Source organism: Panthera uncia, chromosome D2 (genome assembly GCF_023721935.1).
Source record: "Panthera uncia isolate 11264 chromosome D2, Puncia_PCG_1.0, whole genome shotgun sequence".
NCBI classification, from domain to species: Eukaryota; Metazoa; Chordata; class Mammalia; order Carnivora; family Felidae; genus Panthera; species Panthera uncia.
Genome location: NC_064818.1, coordinates 39,851,086 through 39,867,054, shown reverse-complemented (window position 1 = coordinate 39,867,054; position 15,969 = coordinate 39,851,086). Strand labels below are relative to the sequence as shown.

Sequence of the window (15,969 nt, the reverse complement as noted above, 5' to 3'; positions counted from 1 at the left end):
GTCATGCTGGGGGAAAGTGCTATTGACAGATGTGCTGATATCAGTGTGATACATCACAATGCATCCATTGCTCTATCTGGAAGGCTATGGGATGACTCTTCACAAGACAAGAACATTCAGGCTGAGAACGCAAAACAGAACAGAAAGAGCCTCATTAGAAGTCATCTGACTGGTCATTTATGAAGGGTGCAGAGGGGTGGAAATTAGCTTTCCAGGAAAAGTGAACCCAGGAAATCCACAGACAAGAGCTAACAACAGTTCACAGTAGAGGGCTCAGGACATCAGAACGATCATTAATAAGAGACAGCTCTGTGTTCCACAAACAGTATTTCAGGCAATACTTACAGCAGATTGGGGAGTAGGATGACATTTTCACCACTGAATGGAGGAGGTTCAGAGATTACATTACACACGGCTGTCGGCCATGCTATCTTGCTCCTCTAAACTATGTCCCACTACATTAGTTAAAAAGCAAGAAGCGTCTGACAACATACTAAAGCCTGGTCACACGCTAGTGAAAGCACTGTCCTCATAAGCAGTACTGCTATATCTGGAGCACTCAGAGTGAGGTTGCACCAGCCCTAGAAATTGACATCTCAAGTTTTTAGTACTGAGTTTGATACAGTATCTTTCCTGAGCCCTCAAACCAGGGTTAGGTATACTTAGTGGCCAATCCTATGGCCAATTCCATAGTCTTCTGCCATACACTCAACACTTTTAAAAGTATTTGTCTGTAAATTGCCTTTCGGAGCGGACAAAAGTCCTCATGAAAGCTACTGCTGGAATGTTTTGCTTACCAAAGTTCCCATACTTATTCCAGTGCACGGCACTAAATAAATATATATTGAATGAAGAGTCAATCTCCAACTCAGCCCATGGCAAAGGGAAACTGACATGCTGATATGAACACCTTGAGCAAATGAATGTATCTCCAACAGCGCAGGTGGAGGCTTGCTCCCTAGAACTGGCTTCTCCTCCTTAATCACTTGGTTCTGAATCCAAGTTGCTCAAAGAAGCATGTCATTATTTTTAGATGTCCAACCTAGGTTTTCTGCAGAGGCAAAGTGTGTATATCAGCTGCCATAAATGCCTTCTCTCCTTGGCAATTTCATCTCTCAACCAAAGATCAGCACTGGCATCTTAGACATTCACTTGTCCCTTCTGCATTTAAAGATTGCAGGACTAGTTCCCTAGAATTTGAGTGTGGTCACATGATGAAATCAGTAGACCTCTAAGGCAAAGACCCAGAACTAGAAATGTAGTGACCTACTATGGTATCCTACTTGAGAGATCAGCAGTGTTCCTATAATGGCTTCGTGGTCACAGGATGTATAAGCAGAATTTGGTTCACTTTAAAATGAAATGGAATGTATCTAGAAAGTCAGAAGCAAAACTTACTAGAAATGTTACAGAACTTTCAGGGAAAGAGAAGTAGTTGATGGTTTTGTGAGCAAATACAAACAATAATAGCAGTTGAAAAGCATGTTCTCATCTCTAGGCTTATTTATTAAAATACTCATAGGTCTTCTTAAGATCAGTAGATTTATCAACTCTCTCTCAAAAGCATACTTCCTTACACTACAAACTCCCTTTTCTCAAAAGACTCTATTGACTAGAATTTCCTAAGTGCTCCAAGCTCAAGACTGAGCTCATTTGGGTCTGAAGGACTTACTCCTTCATTAGCCATGTTGGTTATGACTCTGAGATGCATTTCTGCTCATCTTGTGTGAAAGTTCACAACTCTCTTTATATGAGGGACCATTTACATAGTTTACACATTTAAATCATTTCTTCTCTTCTGTTTCACTTCAACAGAACTAAGAACATCATTTTCAAAATCAATTAGGAGGTACAGAATACAGATACACCCTGCTTCATTCTTAAGCTTTCTTCTAGTAGAAATGGATAAGTTACAAAATAAAATGATTATCTCCATTGAGTTAAGTAGCACTTTTTAATGACTCCAGATATATCCTTACAATCATTCAGTCACATAGTCTTCACAACATATCAGGCGAATCGAATTGGAAGACAAGACAATGTAAATCCCAGAACAGAATTACATTTTAGATAGCTTGGATATTTAAGATATGTCTATGTCACAGACTAAGCTGAGAATTGTCAGATTTAGAGGGATCCAAAAAGAAATACCAGAGGAAAGCCGTATCTTTGTAGACAGTTATATAAAAAATGCAATTCATGCAGTTTTACACATTACAAAGTCATTTCAAAACTGCCTCATTAAATGTCACTCTATTTGTGTGAAGTAAGGTAAGACTGATATAATCGTCACATTGATACGTGAGGAAACTGAGGCACAAAGAAACGTGTTCACACTCTTAAAAAGTAGCTGACTGGGGATTCAAAGTTAGTTTCTGGCTTTGATTCTAGTATTCTTGACAAAAAATAGAAATATAATTACCTTTTATTACAAAGTTTTTATTGAAATATCACAAGGAACACATATTTATTAAAATCAGTATATTTTGGCTAACCTGTCTTTATTAAGGTGTCTAGCACCAGAGGGTACAAAAGGAAAGAATGTACTTTGTGTCTGCCATAAAGCCTTTTACAATTTAGCTAAAGGACAACAAAAACACCAAAAGAACCCGGAAAGTTGTGCCACTAAACTGATGTTATCACGAATCTGGAATTATCAGAGCAAGTGAAGGATACTGTTGGCTCCAACAGGTTCGTCAAGCCTGTCAGCCAGGCACCAGCACTTTGTCCATGAGAAACAGGATTCCAGAACACAGTAAGCTCACAACCAAGACTCTGAGATTATTGATAAAATGGGAAAAATAAAATGGAGAAAAGCAATCAAATCTATGTCAACTCCTGCCAAGATATTTTTTGACATATACTATCCCCCCACCCCATCATTCAAATGGAACATCTCTCCTCTGCTTGTCACTTAAGACACTGGATCTCTTCAGATTTCATCCATTCATTTCTTCCTTCAGTTCTTCAGCATTTAGTAATTGTCTATCATGTACCAGGTGCTCTTTGGGATGTTAGGAATACAGCAGTGAAGAAAAGAGATATAATCCCTGACCTCATCAGTTTACAGTCTGATGGGAAAATACAGACAATACACAAATAATGATTAGATGTGCAGGATAAAAGGGAATAATTGCTACAGAGTAAAATAGAGCAGGAAATAGAACTAGGGAGTCCCATTTTCGTGGTTGAGGAATTGATAATTCTTAGAATGTGGTCAAGAAATTTTTCATCCAAAGTCAACATTTGAGTGAAGATCTGAAAGAGGAAATAGACCAAGAAGTGCTCTTCTCTAGGAAAACAATACTCGAAGTAGAAGAAATAGTCTCTATAAAGACTCTGGGGTAAGAGTATCCGTGGTATGCTGAAGGGAGACTAAGGCAGACGAAGCTCTGAGATGGAGTGAAAAGAGGGCAATTGTATGAGGAGAGAAAGCACATGGGGTGTGGGGGGAGAGCACAGTAGGTCACAAAGGGCGTGGGGGATGCTTGAAAGGACATTGGCTTTTAACTTCAGTATCCTGGGGAGTCCCTGGAGGTTTTTTTTTTCCCCATAAGATTCTTTTTTCTTTTTATTTCCTTCCTTCCTTCCTTCCTTCCTTCCTTTCTTTCTTTCTTTCTTCTTCTTCTTCTTCTTCTTCTTCTTCTTCTTCTTCTTCTGTTTTAGTTTATTTATTTATTTTGAGAGAGAAAGAGAGACAGAGTGAGGTAGGGGCAGAGAGAGGAGAGAGAAAATCCCAAGCAGGCTCTGCATTGTCAGTGCAGAGCCCAAAGCGGGACTTGAACTCACGAACCATGAGATCATGACCTCAGCTGAAATCAAGAGGTGGACACTTATCCAACTGTGCCACACAGGTGCTCCAAGAATATGTTAAAGAAAACAAAGGGAGAAGCAGCAAGGCCATGGCCAGAAGTGCATGTACAGTCCAGACAAGAGATGATGGCTTTATCCCTGCTCTGCTTCTTTTTCCCCATTGGCTGCGCTTGAATGGTCCCACCCATTCTGATTTGTTCCTTTGCACATCATCGATGTCCAGATCACTTCCAAATCTGTCTCTAACTTAGACCCCTCCCATCAGCTCCATGTTATTTGACAATAGCCTAGAACCAAGCCCTTCTTTCTGGATGCCTTATAGCTACCTCCAAACCACAGTAGGTTGATAGTAAACTCATTAATTTTTCACATTAGTAAGTTGAGAAGGCTTTATTTCTCATCTTAGTTAATGATATTACACACTCAGTTGTCTACCTATAAATCTAAATCATACTCCATTCTTACTCCTCAACAAATAATCACTTGCCTACACCTTCAAACCTGTTACCACCCTAATATTCCTATTGTTGTTGTCTCAGTTCAGGACATCCTCTTATTTTTCCAGAGGTCATTAACAACTATTCATAGGTAGGATGGGTCCACTTAGACATACAGATACAAAAGTTCAGCCTAGGCCCAGCAAAGATCTAATTATTCCTACCCAAGATAGCATAGTCATCATTTGGAACAGACACATGCTTGCTCTACTATTTCTTCCTTATTGCCAAGGGACATGTGTTCTAAAGACCCACTGAAAGGATTGTAGCAGATTAGATGCAAATTAGAGAGTGTGTTCTTCTGTCTGTACGGATAATGCACTACAGTGGATCAAGGGCAACAATTGAAAATGCTGAAATAATTCAAGCTAAAAAAAAAGCTAGCATTAAATACAAGCAGGGAAAGTTAACATAGAGAGAAATGGATAGATTCAGTGAATAAAAAAGAAATAGGTTCAGGTGGACTGGAGAAGGGGACGAAATGGGGATGCTGAGGAAGAAAGAGGCTTAAAGGTGATTTCTGGTTTTTAGATTTATATGCTTAGTATGGCTCACTGAATTCCAAGATTATTCCAACTCTTACTGGGGCCAGAGACCATGAAATGTGCCCTATGAGAAAAGTGGGAGATTATTTGCAAGGCTTCAGGGTGGTGGTCATTCTAAAGCATTAGATGGAGACTTCAGATCTTGAGTTGGGGGATAAGAGACAACCTACCACACACCCCTCTCTATCTTTTTCCAAGTTCCAGTTTGTTCCCTTCCTTCTCTAACATTCTCCGCTGCTCTAGAAGTTGCCATTCCCTATCATTCTCCAGCACTTAGAGCCTGTGCTGACACTGTGGTCCTTACTTACACACCGTTTTCAAGGCAATTTGTTTCAGCCTTATACACATCATGCATACTTCTTGAGACCTGAGAGCTTCCTGCAAGATGTTTTCTATCCTTCATTCTATTTAATCCTCACAAGAACTCTTTGTTAGAGTATCACACATTCCCAGCTAGGAAAGCTGAGGCTCTGTGGGTATGTGATAGAGTGAGACTTTACTTACAGATTTGTGAGACAGCCAAAACCTGCATTTTTGCCCTGCAATCATAATCTTAAAGGTAAAATAAATTTAATTAAACTCTCGTGCTTTGATGTATTACTCATAAGTGTCCAATAAATATTTCAAATATATGTCATTCAATGAACAAACTCATATAACTTCCTGGAATGTAAAGGAACAGAAGGAACAGGGATGTTCTCAATTCTCCTATTTTGTGTTTAAAGAACATTGAAGACAAACATTTATATTTAAGAAAATGATGCCACTACAAAGAAATCAAATCATATTCTTTCTAAAAATCATCTGTAAAATGTTAAGCCTTAAATAGCAAGGCAAGGTCAAGAACATGTGAAGAAATGAAGGAGCAGATTGCTAATTATCATTTTTATTATCTTCTAGGAAAGAAAGGAAGGTTTTCCTGTAATTGCTTTAGTAGGCAGTCATAGCAAATGAACCTGAAAAATGCAATATTCCTTCTCCAGAATTGTTCGTTGTCTCAATTTCCCCTTTGAAAGTATCAGCCAAGCCTCTTTTTAACTGTTTGTAAAAACAAAATCAAACTGAGTTATGGCTCAGCATGGTAGGGAGTTCATAATGTTGGCTCTTTGCCTCAAGCAGTGTGGGATTTGCCCAAGAAGAGAATTATTTTTCCAGTTGAATTCAATACTCCTGCTGCAGGACTACTGTGTGAGGAACACATTCCTGTGTTATTTCACTTACTCATCATTAGGTCAGACCCTTCTTCTCAGGACATCTTTGTTTCCTCCTGGAGAATCACTAATATCTACTGCATCTTCCATTTCAAGTGGGCCTTTGTTCCTGCTGATCGCCATGTTCCCATCTCTGCTGGTGCAATGAACTGCTTTCATCACATATTCTTGTTGATGTCCTAGAGCCTCTTCTGCAGTCCGTGAGTCCAAACTGAGCTGTGGTCCATGAAATGGACTGCTTCCATGTTATGGTAGGTATAATACACCATGAATCTCTTATACCTTAATGTCTTAAAGAGTTTAACTGAACATTATTCTTTAAGCTTTTGCTTACATTTTTTCTGAAGAACCCCCACAGTGCCTTATGGATACCTAGGCAAGGACAACTCTGAGTGACGGGTGATAAGCAATTCTCTAAATGATTCCTCTACACTGAGAATAAAAACTTGATCCTGAGCCAAACCTGTATGAGTGACTCTGCTCTCCTTTTAACTCCTACATCCTTTTTGTCTCAGCTATTTGTCAATCCAGGTAAGTTGGCTATGAGAGAATCACTGAATTGCAAAGGGCACCCTTAAAGTCAAAGAAGCCATTCACTCATCAATGGTAAATCCTCACTACAATATCCCTCCCAAGTGGCCATTGTAACACTCAGTGATGGTTACAAGACGGTATTTCTTTGAGCTAAAACTGGCTTTTTAACTTTCACATACCATTCCTGCCCATGATTCACACCAAAGGTGCAGTGAAGGATGTTTTCTGTCTTTTTTTTCCCCAAGTCTCATTAGTGCTGCACAATGAGGATTATGTTACCAAGAAGAAAAATCAACACAAAGTGAGAAAAAGAATCACTCTTATTTATTTTACCTTAATAATGGGATTTTTAAAATGTATTCTGTTCAAGTATGTGCACCACATCAAAATGGCAATTGTAGTGAAATACTAAGCTCCAATAAGATGTCATTATTTTGGCTTTTGTTTTTATTTATGTGGTTATTTTGCCTTTTAAGAATTAGGCAGAAAAAACAAGATAACCTCAAAATGATATGCAAAATCTGAGAGCAGGAAGGGGACCTCCAGACAGCATTTTATGTTAATTAACTGCCCCAGGCAATACTCACTACAATAGATATTATAATCATTCAACCAAATTAGAAAAAACCTAGTAGTTTTGGGTGACTGGTAGTCAGTTCAATCCTATAGCTGGTCCAGTAACAGAGACAGCAATCTTTAGCTACAGTCTGAGAAAAAATTACAAAGTTAATTTAGCAGAATCTTTCATAAGTTTAGATTTTAAATGGGAAAAAATCAATGCATCCATTTGGTATGCTATTTGGCACCATGTACTAAAAAGCCTTAAAAACAAAAAAGCAACAACAAAAAAGATTCAAACTGTAGGAGTCTCTAATTCTGCTTTTGGGAATTTATCCTAAGAACATAATCTGAAATAGAGAAACAGCTTATGCACAAAATACTCATTGCAGTGTATGTTTCATGGGAAAAATTTGGAATTAATCTAAATATCCAATAATTGGAGGGAAGGCTAAGTAAACTTTGTCATTTGGTATTTTGCATAATGTAAACATCTGCAAAAAATGTTATTTACAATGAGGTGATGGTAGCATGGGGATATGTAAAGAGAATAAAACAGGAAAAAAATATATGGATAGCACACTCTCAAATATGTTAAATATGCAGCTCTAAAGATAAAGACTGGGAGAAAATAAGCAATCATGCCAATAGAGAATGCTAGGAAATGGGCAATTGTTTTATAATTCTTTTTTTCTTTCTTTTTTTCCAAAATGAATACAAATAACTTTTAAATGGAACTGGAAGGATACCTTACATTAAAAAAAAAAAAAGCTGATTCCTTCTGAAATAGAATACCATCTCACATCCAAAGCAGCTGTACAGATTACAGTGGTGTTATTACCAGGTTTATGAAATATGAATGCTGACCTTGTCTCTTCGCCTGTACTGACATTGAGTTGTGTTTACTGGAGGCCAATTACTTTTTCTCTCACCTTTAATTCTTCTCCAAGTTTTATCATTTACTATCACTCTGTAAGCCTAAAATTATTTGATCAAATCTGTCTCCTTCTTAAAGTAACATTTTCTTCTTTTGTTTCAGAGTAGTTCTGAATATATTACAAGAATTGTACGCATAATGCTAATGCCAACATTTTGCCCATGAGGGTATCTTATCAGAAAGACCACATCTGAGTCTGTATTCTAGGCAGCTCTCAACGCCTTTATGAAATTAAATAAATGCCAATTCTAATGAGCAAGGAAAGTAAAATCTCAACAACTATCTTCTGGAGCCTTCAAAATAGTCTTGCTTTCTTTAGGCAAGAATCCACTGAAGAATGTTTTTATTCTCACATCTCTTCAAGGGGAAATGGCAGAACCCCAGCACTTTACAACTTCTCTTCTGGGCTGACACACAGAAACAGACAAGAGTAGACACAGCTGGCAGATTTGGCCCCACATACATTCACCAGGAAGTTGATGAAACTTAAACATGGGCCCCCCTACTTGCTTGTGGTTCCACTGAAGACCCTTTATATGTTTTGAGTTTGTAATTTTGTAGAGACCCCTTAAGTGACAGAAGATACATATCCCACAAAATTTAGATTAGCCACTGGACAGGGCCAACTTTCCCAGATTACTCTCAGTAGCACTTGGAGAACAACCCTGATCTCTGTTTCTTCTGAAACTGACTTTTAACATGTAAGACCTAGTTGGGCATATGGAGGTGGAGAATATAGGGGAGAAAAGAACAGAAAGGAAATGGAGGGGAAAGAGAAGTAGACAGAAAGGGATCAAGTATGACAAAATGCTCTTTGTTGACCCTAAAGAACTGAGATTAAAATCAAGTTTTGGTCTTTTCCCAACAAAAAATCCTAACCCGTCTTATTTATTATACTCCAAGAGGGTGAATTTGGGGACCATAGGAGGAATGGCTTTGGTACTATCATTGTTCAAAACGCAGCTTAAGAAAGAAAGGATATTGGCCCTTTTCTGTGTCTGATATGCTTACAATAGCCAATTCTTAATTGCCAAGATCTCAGATGAGTATGTTATTTTGGATCACACAAAAAACAACTCATAAAATTTCAATTTCAGAAAATGATGGAGGGGACTTGCAGTTTGGCTTTAATAGCAAATCATCACAGAAACACTGACTATTAACAAAGAGACTTAACAAGCTAGTTCAATTCCTTCATTTACAGATGGAAAATGGAGCTTAGAAAGAAGTGCCATGCCTGGGATGATGAACTTAGTGGCAAAGCAGGGAAATCAATGCTGTTTCCATATATGCATTTCCATACATGCACATTTTTGCATATTGGATGGTACCTTATTTAAAGAAAAATAAGTTTTCTGGTATGTTAAAGAGAAAATAAGTATTTTAATGTTATCTGACTTTGCCACACACGTGCACACATATGCACACATCATAGTGGTCTTTTCTGTGTGATAAAACTGTATTTTATCACATGTCCTATTATTTCAAAACCCCATGATAAAAGTTTTGAAAATATACTGCATTTGTACTTTCTTATTTATGTGCATCTTTATTCTCATTTCACTACCTGCAAATTGTGCAAAGGAGGTCGAAGTTGGTTGAAGACATAAAACGAATTCTCTTCTCTATGAGAACTACAAATTTCAGATGCTTTCTTCAATCCCCACACAGTCACCTGGAAATACATCTAGCATTTTATTCCAAGGACTGCAATTGAGTTCAGAGAATGCTGAAGTCACAGTAAATCAATGCCCTGGGTTGACACCTAACTAACCCACAAATGCTTTTTGGTGGGGGAAGAAGTTACTATTGTCTGAAACTGAATACAAAATTCAATATAGCTTTAACCTGGTATTGGGATCAAACCTGCAAAAGGGACCAATTATATCTGTGAAATAGCAAGGTGGAACTTGATACTTAACTTTTGGGAGATTACTGACTTTTTAAAAAAAACTGCAATGGACGCGGTCCTCAAATAAATGTCCTCCTGCCAATGCTCACCAATATTTTTCATGTAATTTCAGAGCTTTTCTGGACTAAATCAAAAGACAAAGGTCTATAGTTCCTCTGTCCAATGTGACAGAATGTGAATTTACATATTCATCTTCTCCTTCTCAGCCTTGATTCCTTCTCTATTTGCAAACTCTGTCATGATGAGGCTTGATAATGTCTAAGGTGATTTCTAGCTCCAAGATGTTCTCAGTTTCTATGAGCTTTCTATCCAATCTGTACTGAAGAAATAAATTTATATAATCACTCTTAGCCCAGTGGGAAATTCAAACTTAAGGTTTCTCAGAGGTTCACAATGACATTAGTAATTATGTTGATGATATTTTTTAATCACCACTGAATGTTACTTCATTTTCACTTAAATGGGAAGAAAGAATTATCCTGACAAGACGGAGAATATTCCTGAGATACTTACTTAGTTCACTTTGGTTCTGCATGAGATTGAAACCATTTAGCAGAAAATTAAATTAACGTTTGCCAAGAAATTAAGATAAAATGTGAGGGTCGCCATGTAAAGCTATTTGTCATTCTGGAAAGAATGGATGATCCATGTCAACCTTAAAACTCAGCTCCATGAGCAATTGGAAATTATCAAGAGTTTTAGAAGCAGTGGACAAATGGAGTCTGATACAGGTAAATACCAGTCGATTCAAAGAGTGAAAGTACAACTGACTGTGACAGATAGATTCACTGTCCATGAAGATCGAATTATCAAAATGTGGTGTTCCAAAAATCCTGGAAGGGCTAGGCTTTGCTGTCATAATAAGAAGATTAATCTCAGGGAAATTAGAGTAAACTTGAAGAAAACACTTAAGAATGACTCTGATTCTTCCTGATATCCCATGATTTTAAATTTCCTTTATTTTCTTAACCAAAGCAAAAGAGAGCATAGATAGACATTTGATAACATTTATAACATTTAAGAGGAAGAAGGAGGTTCCTGAGCTTGCAGAAGCAAAGCCAAGGGACGTTCTTCCATTTATTTATGAGCCAGAGGGCACACAAGCAAAAGCTGATTCAGGGCCTTGCCTGTCTGGAGTTGATCCTTGACCAGCCCCATTAAGTGGAAAGGAAGATCAATACCACTGGTAATTTATATGCAGGCTGAAATAGATCTGCATAAACCTATGACTAATAAGGAGGAAATGAGACGCTAGTTAGATAGCTAAGATGATGTGTATCTGTAAACAGTAGGGGAAATGACTGCATCCTTAGATACTTCAGAGAGTAACTGTAAGTTTCTGCAAAGGTGAGACAGCTTAAAAAGTTCTATTATACACTTTATTTCATATCTTCTTTCAAAAAGCATTTTCTGAGGACCTACTATGCCTCAGACACTGTTCTAGGTGCTTGGAATATACCAGTGGGAAAGGACCAAATGTCTGTCCTTGTGGAATTTATATGCTAGATGTAAAAGTCAGACAACAAGCAACAACCATGCTAAAATAAATAAATTTTCTAGTGTGTTAGAAGGTAATACATCCTGTGACATGTTTTTTAAAAGAATATGAAATAGGACAGCAGGATGAGGAGCAATAAGTGAGGTGGCAGGTAGCTTTCAGAGTTAAATGGACTGCTCAGAGTTAAGGATCACTTAGAGTGTAAAATACATGCAAAGACTTAAAAGGGATGAGGTGGTTAGTAAAGCTGATATCTGGGGAAAGAGCAATGGATCAGAGGGAACATCTAGAACCTACAGCTGGAGTGTGGTGGTGTGACTACAGTAGGAAAAGCATGGGAAGAGGAGAGAGGGGATCAGAGGTAGACCACTGTAAATCCTGCAACTTTTTCTCTCAGTGAAATGGTGAGCTGGATTTCCTGCATAGTAGTGACATGATCTGACTTATGTTTTAGTCACTTTGGTAGCCATATTGAAAACAGACTATTGATGAGCAAAGTCTGAAGTAGGGAAACTTGTTTAAGTCTTCATTTTATTATTTCTTATAAATAATCCAGGTAAGAAATACTACTGATTTAGATAAACGTAATAGCAGTGGCAATAATGAGAAATAGGCAGATATTGAGACAGGAAAGGTAGCTGGTGAATCAGGTGTTGACAAGAACAGGAATTAAATATTGGAAACAGGAATTAAATATTAAATATTGGAAATGTTGAGTTTGATATATCTCTTAGATATCCAAGTAGAGATATAAAGCAGACATTTGGAAATAAAAGTCTTGAGTTTGGAATGGAAGTCTGGGCTGAAGCTATAATTTTGGAAGTTGTCAAGTGGTACATAAAGCCATGATGCTGCATTCAATTCACCAAGTCATAAGGAAAGAGAGATACAGAGACAAGAACATCAAGGATTGAGATGCTCCCACATTAAAAGCTTAGAAGAGAATGAGTAAAGAGTGAGGTAGGAGAAAAATCAAGAGTGTGTATGATGGTAGGAGCCAAGTGAAAAAAGTTCACTCAGCAGGAGAACATGACAGCCTTAACTTTTTGACCTCTTCAGACAAGTAACTTAACTTCTAGAATCTCGGTTTCTCTTAGTATGTATGAGGTTGCAACTGGCTTTCTAAAGAGACAGCACTGGACTGTGGAACGATTCAGAGAGATTGAGATTTATATTTTAGATTTCTTAGAAGCTGTTTGACCTTGGGCAAGAAACTTCTTTTTGGATCCTTAGCATCTTCATCTTGAAATGAGATAATAATGTCTGTTCCACTGGGATTTGGTAAGAATTTGTGCAAATCACTTGGCCAGAATAGTATCTGGCCCATATCAGATGCAATAAGTGTGATTTGCTTTTGTTGTCTGCTCTATGCTCTATCATGTCTCACACCAAGATTCAAATTATTTTAATGAACATCTTCTGCACAATTGACTTCAACCTTACCCTTTGATTGATGAAGTAGGTCCACTGTCCATTTGTAACAATCTTTAGCTTGAGGCTCTCCTGTGACTATTTATTTGGCTTAGATTATTGCTTCACTCCTAACAATGACTTCACTCCCCCAACCTCTGCCCACCTACCCTTTACCCATGCTCTGATTCCCTTGAGCTCCAATCAAACAGGCTAGGGAAGATTATTTCAGAAAACCACCTACAGAAATATCAAATAGATCTAAATCAGAGATACACTAAATGTTTTCTGGTATAATTTTTCAGACCATTTTCTTAAATAGATTTTCAAATCTCTAAGAACATAAAAAATGCATCATGTGGAAAAGTGTACTGGCTAAACAGAGCAGCTAAAATACCAGTTTCTGAGTCAACTACAACTGACTTCAAATCCAATTTCAATCACACTAGTTGGATGAACTTGGGCAGGTGAATGAGCTTCTCTAAATGTCAGCTATCTCATCTGTAAATTGGGTCTACAAAACTTATCTCAGGATCTCTGTGATGTAAAATGAGATAATTTAAGCAACAGCTCTTAGCAAAGTACCTGATATGAGTAAATAATAGTCATGTTTATTGTTGCTTAGCCCTACTTGCATATTAGGTACCTGGACACACTGAAGTTTCACACTAAAATCTTGTTGAAAAATTCACAATTTAAGACAACAGTAATGGCACAAGAGGCAATAATCCAAACATGTTTCCAAATGTTGGAGGTCTTGTAGTATGAATCTCTTCATGAAAGAAACAATTAAATTGAGGCAGACTATGGCAAAAAGCCATCAATTCATGAGGTTTTATGTAATTCTCCACTCAAGACATAGCTGGTCATGCTGTCCCTGGTGATGGTTTCACAGCCCCCGAGTCAGAATGAAAATCTCATCCTAGGTGGGAGGCTTCCCTTTGAAGGTCAGTTCTACTTACAACCATGCAATTCACCCCTGCTTTCATGAGACACTGTTTTTGGAAAGAAATCCCTGTATCTATTCCAACTGAAGTTAGAACTACCATTTTATACATACTATAATTTAAAGCAAAAGCAAAAGATTAATTTTATGTGAGCTCTATGATAAAAAGAATAAGGATTTCCCCCAATATTTTTCATATCCAATCAAAGTAATTTATTGTGTGATTATTTAATTTTTATTTGGAGTTTGGCGGGCTTCATTCTAAGATCATTCCTACTACTATTTGTATAGCCTTTAGCAAGTTACATGTCCTCTATAGGTCTTGGTCCCCACATTTGGAAATAATGGTATTTCAGTTAGAGGATGGTTATAAAGATGAAATGAAATTGTATGTATAACACATCAGGCCTATGTGTTCAAGCATTGGAAGTTCTCCTTCTTCAGATTTATGCTTTCTCACACTTTGATAACTTCTAACTAACCCTTATCTACCTTGGGTTCGAAATTGCCAAATGGCTAGCCTCGTCCTGTAAAAAAACAAGAATAGGTTCATAATTATGTCCCTGATTGTCCTCATATAAACTTAAATAAATTCACACCATTTTAATTAAGTTTAATTATTTTCACTAGACTCAAAATAGATTTGATGTACATACAATAGTTAGGGCTTTATTATCATACACAAAGTCTTGAGAATTATCTTACAAACAAATACTGTATCCATGTGATAGTCCTTAATTATTGTGAGCCTAAGGAGGCTGCGATCAATATATTGATATATACTGAAATGTCATTTTGGGCTCCACAAATCAGACTCTGAAATTCAGTGTACAAAATTTTCATGAGACAAGCAGAGAAATGTGAAAGGAAATGTCATTGCTTTGCTCTATATTTTATGTGTTTCTCTTTTCTCACAACTAACATAGGTATATAAATCACTAAGATAAAGGCAAAAGACTTTTCTTTTTGTAATAAATGGTGTATAATAATTGCTGTCTTGGCCATTCTCAAATAATCACATCTCTATATTCTAAACAAGGATTTACACGAACAATCAAATTAGCAATGTCTTCTTGACATGGTTAACCTCGACTCTGGAATTTGGAGTGTATTCACCATATAACTATTTTTAACCTGCATGAATTTTTCTCCTCAGGGTTACAAGGCTGGTCCAGCTGGTGGTACATAGAACACTGACTTTGTGTAAGAGGCCAGTCTTTTTTTTTTTTTTTTTTTTTTTTTTTTTTTTCTGTTTTTACTTTTATTTGCATGTATTTCATGCAGAATTTACTCCTGGGCCATAAGTTTTTGTTTCTTCAGTTTCTTCTGGGATATCTTTTTCTTCTGTGCAACCTCCTCTTCTGGTTTAGGAACAATCTGCTCTTTTTCAGTAAGGATCATCTCAATGTGGCAGGGAGAGCTCATGTATGGGTTAATCCGACCATGAGCCCTGTAAGTTCTACGCCGCATTTTGGGGGCTTTGTTCACCTGGATGTGCTCAAAGACCAGAGAATCTACATCTAAACCCTTAAGTTCAGCATTACTCTCTGCATTTTTAAGCATGTGCAGTAAAAATTCGGCACTCTTTTTGGGCCACTGACCCTGTGTCCAGCCCCACTGTTTGGCCTGGGCACACCTACCAACTCCACCATTGTAGCGTCGGAATGGCACACATTGCTTCTGAAAAGTGACATCTTTCAGATACTTGGTGGCTTTTCAGATATGCATACCCTTGATGGCCTGGGCAGTTTCCCGTGTGTTCTTAAAGTGAACACGAAGATTTGAACCTCTTGATTTGCATGATTTTGTCGGGTTTTCCAGGTCAAGTGAACAGCGAACCATTTTCAGAGATCACCTCAGGCCGCTTACGGGAAGAGAGCAAGAGGCCAGTCTTTACACACCAGCTCCACTCCACTGTGTGACTTTGGGAAAGTTACTTACTGTCTCTGATTCTGCATTTATTTCCCCATAAGAAGGAAATAATGAGAGAATCATCCATATTAATTTTGAAAATTAAAATAAACAAACAAATGATGGAAAGCATGTAGAAGACTCATATACTCCATCCAATATGGTCATAAATTAGTCACTGAAAACTTTGACTTAAC

The 15,969-nt window shown here is 37.5% G+C and overlaps 1 pseudogene; it reads right to left on the bottom strand.

Annotated features, from left to right (window-relative positions):
* Positions 1-15,070: 15,070 nt before the first annotated feature.
* Positions 15,071-15,735, bottom strand: LOC125932764 (60S ribosomal protein L17-like; annotated as a pseudogene).
* Positions 15,736-15,969: the final 234 nt, after the last annotated feature.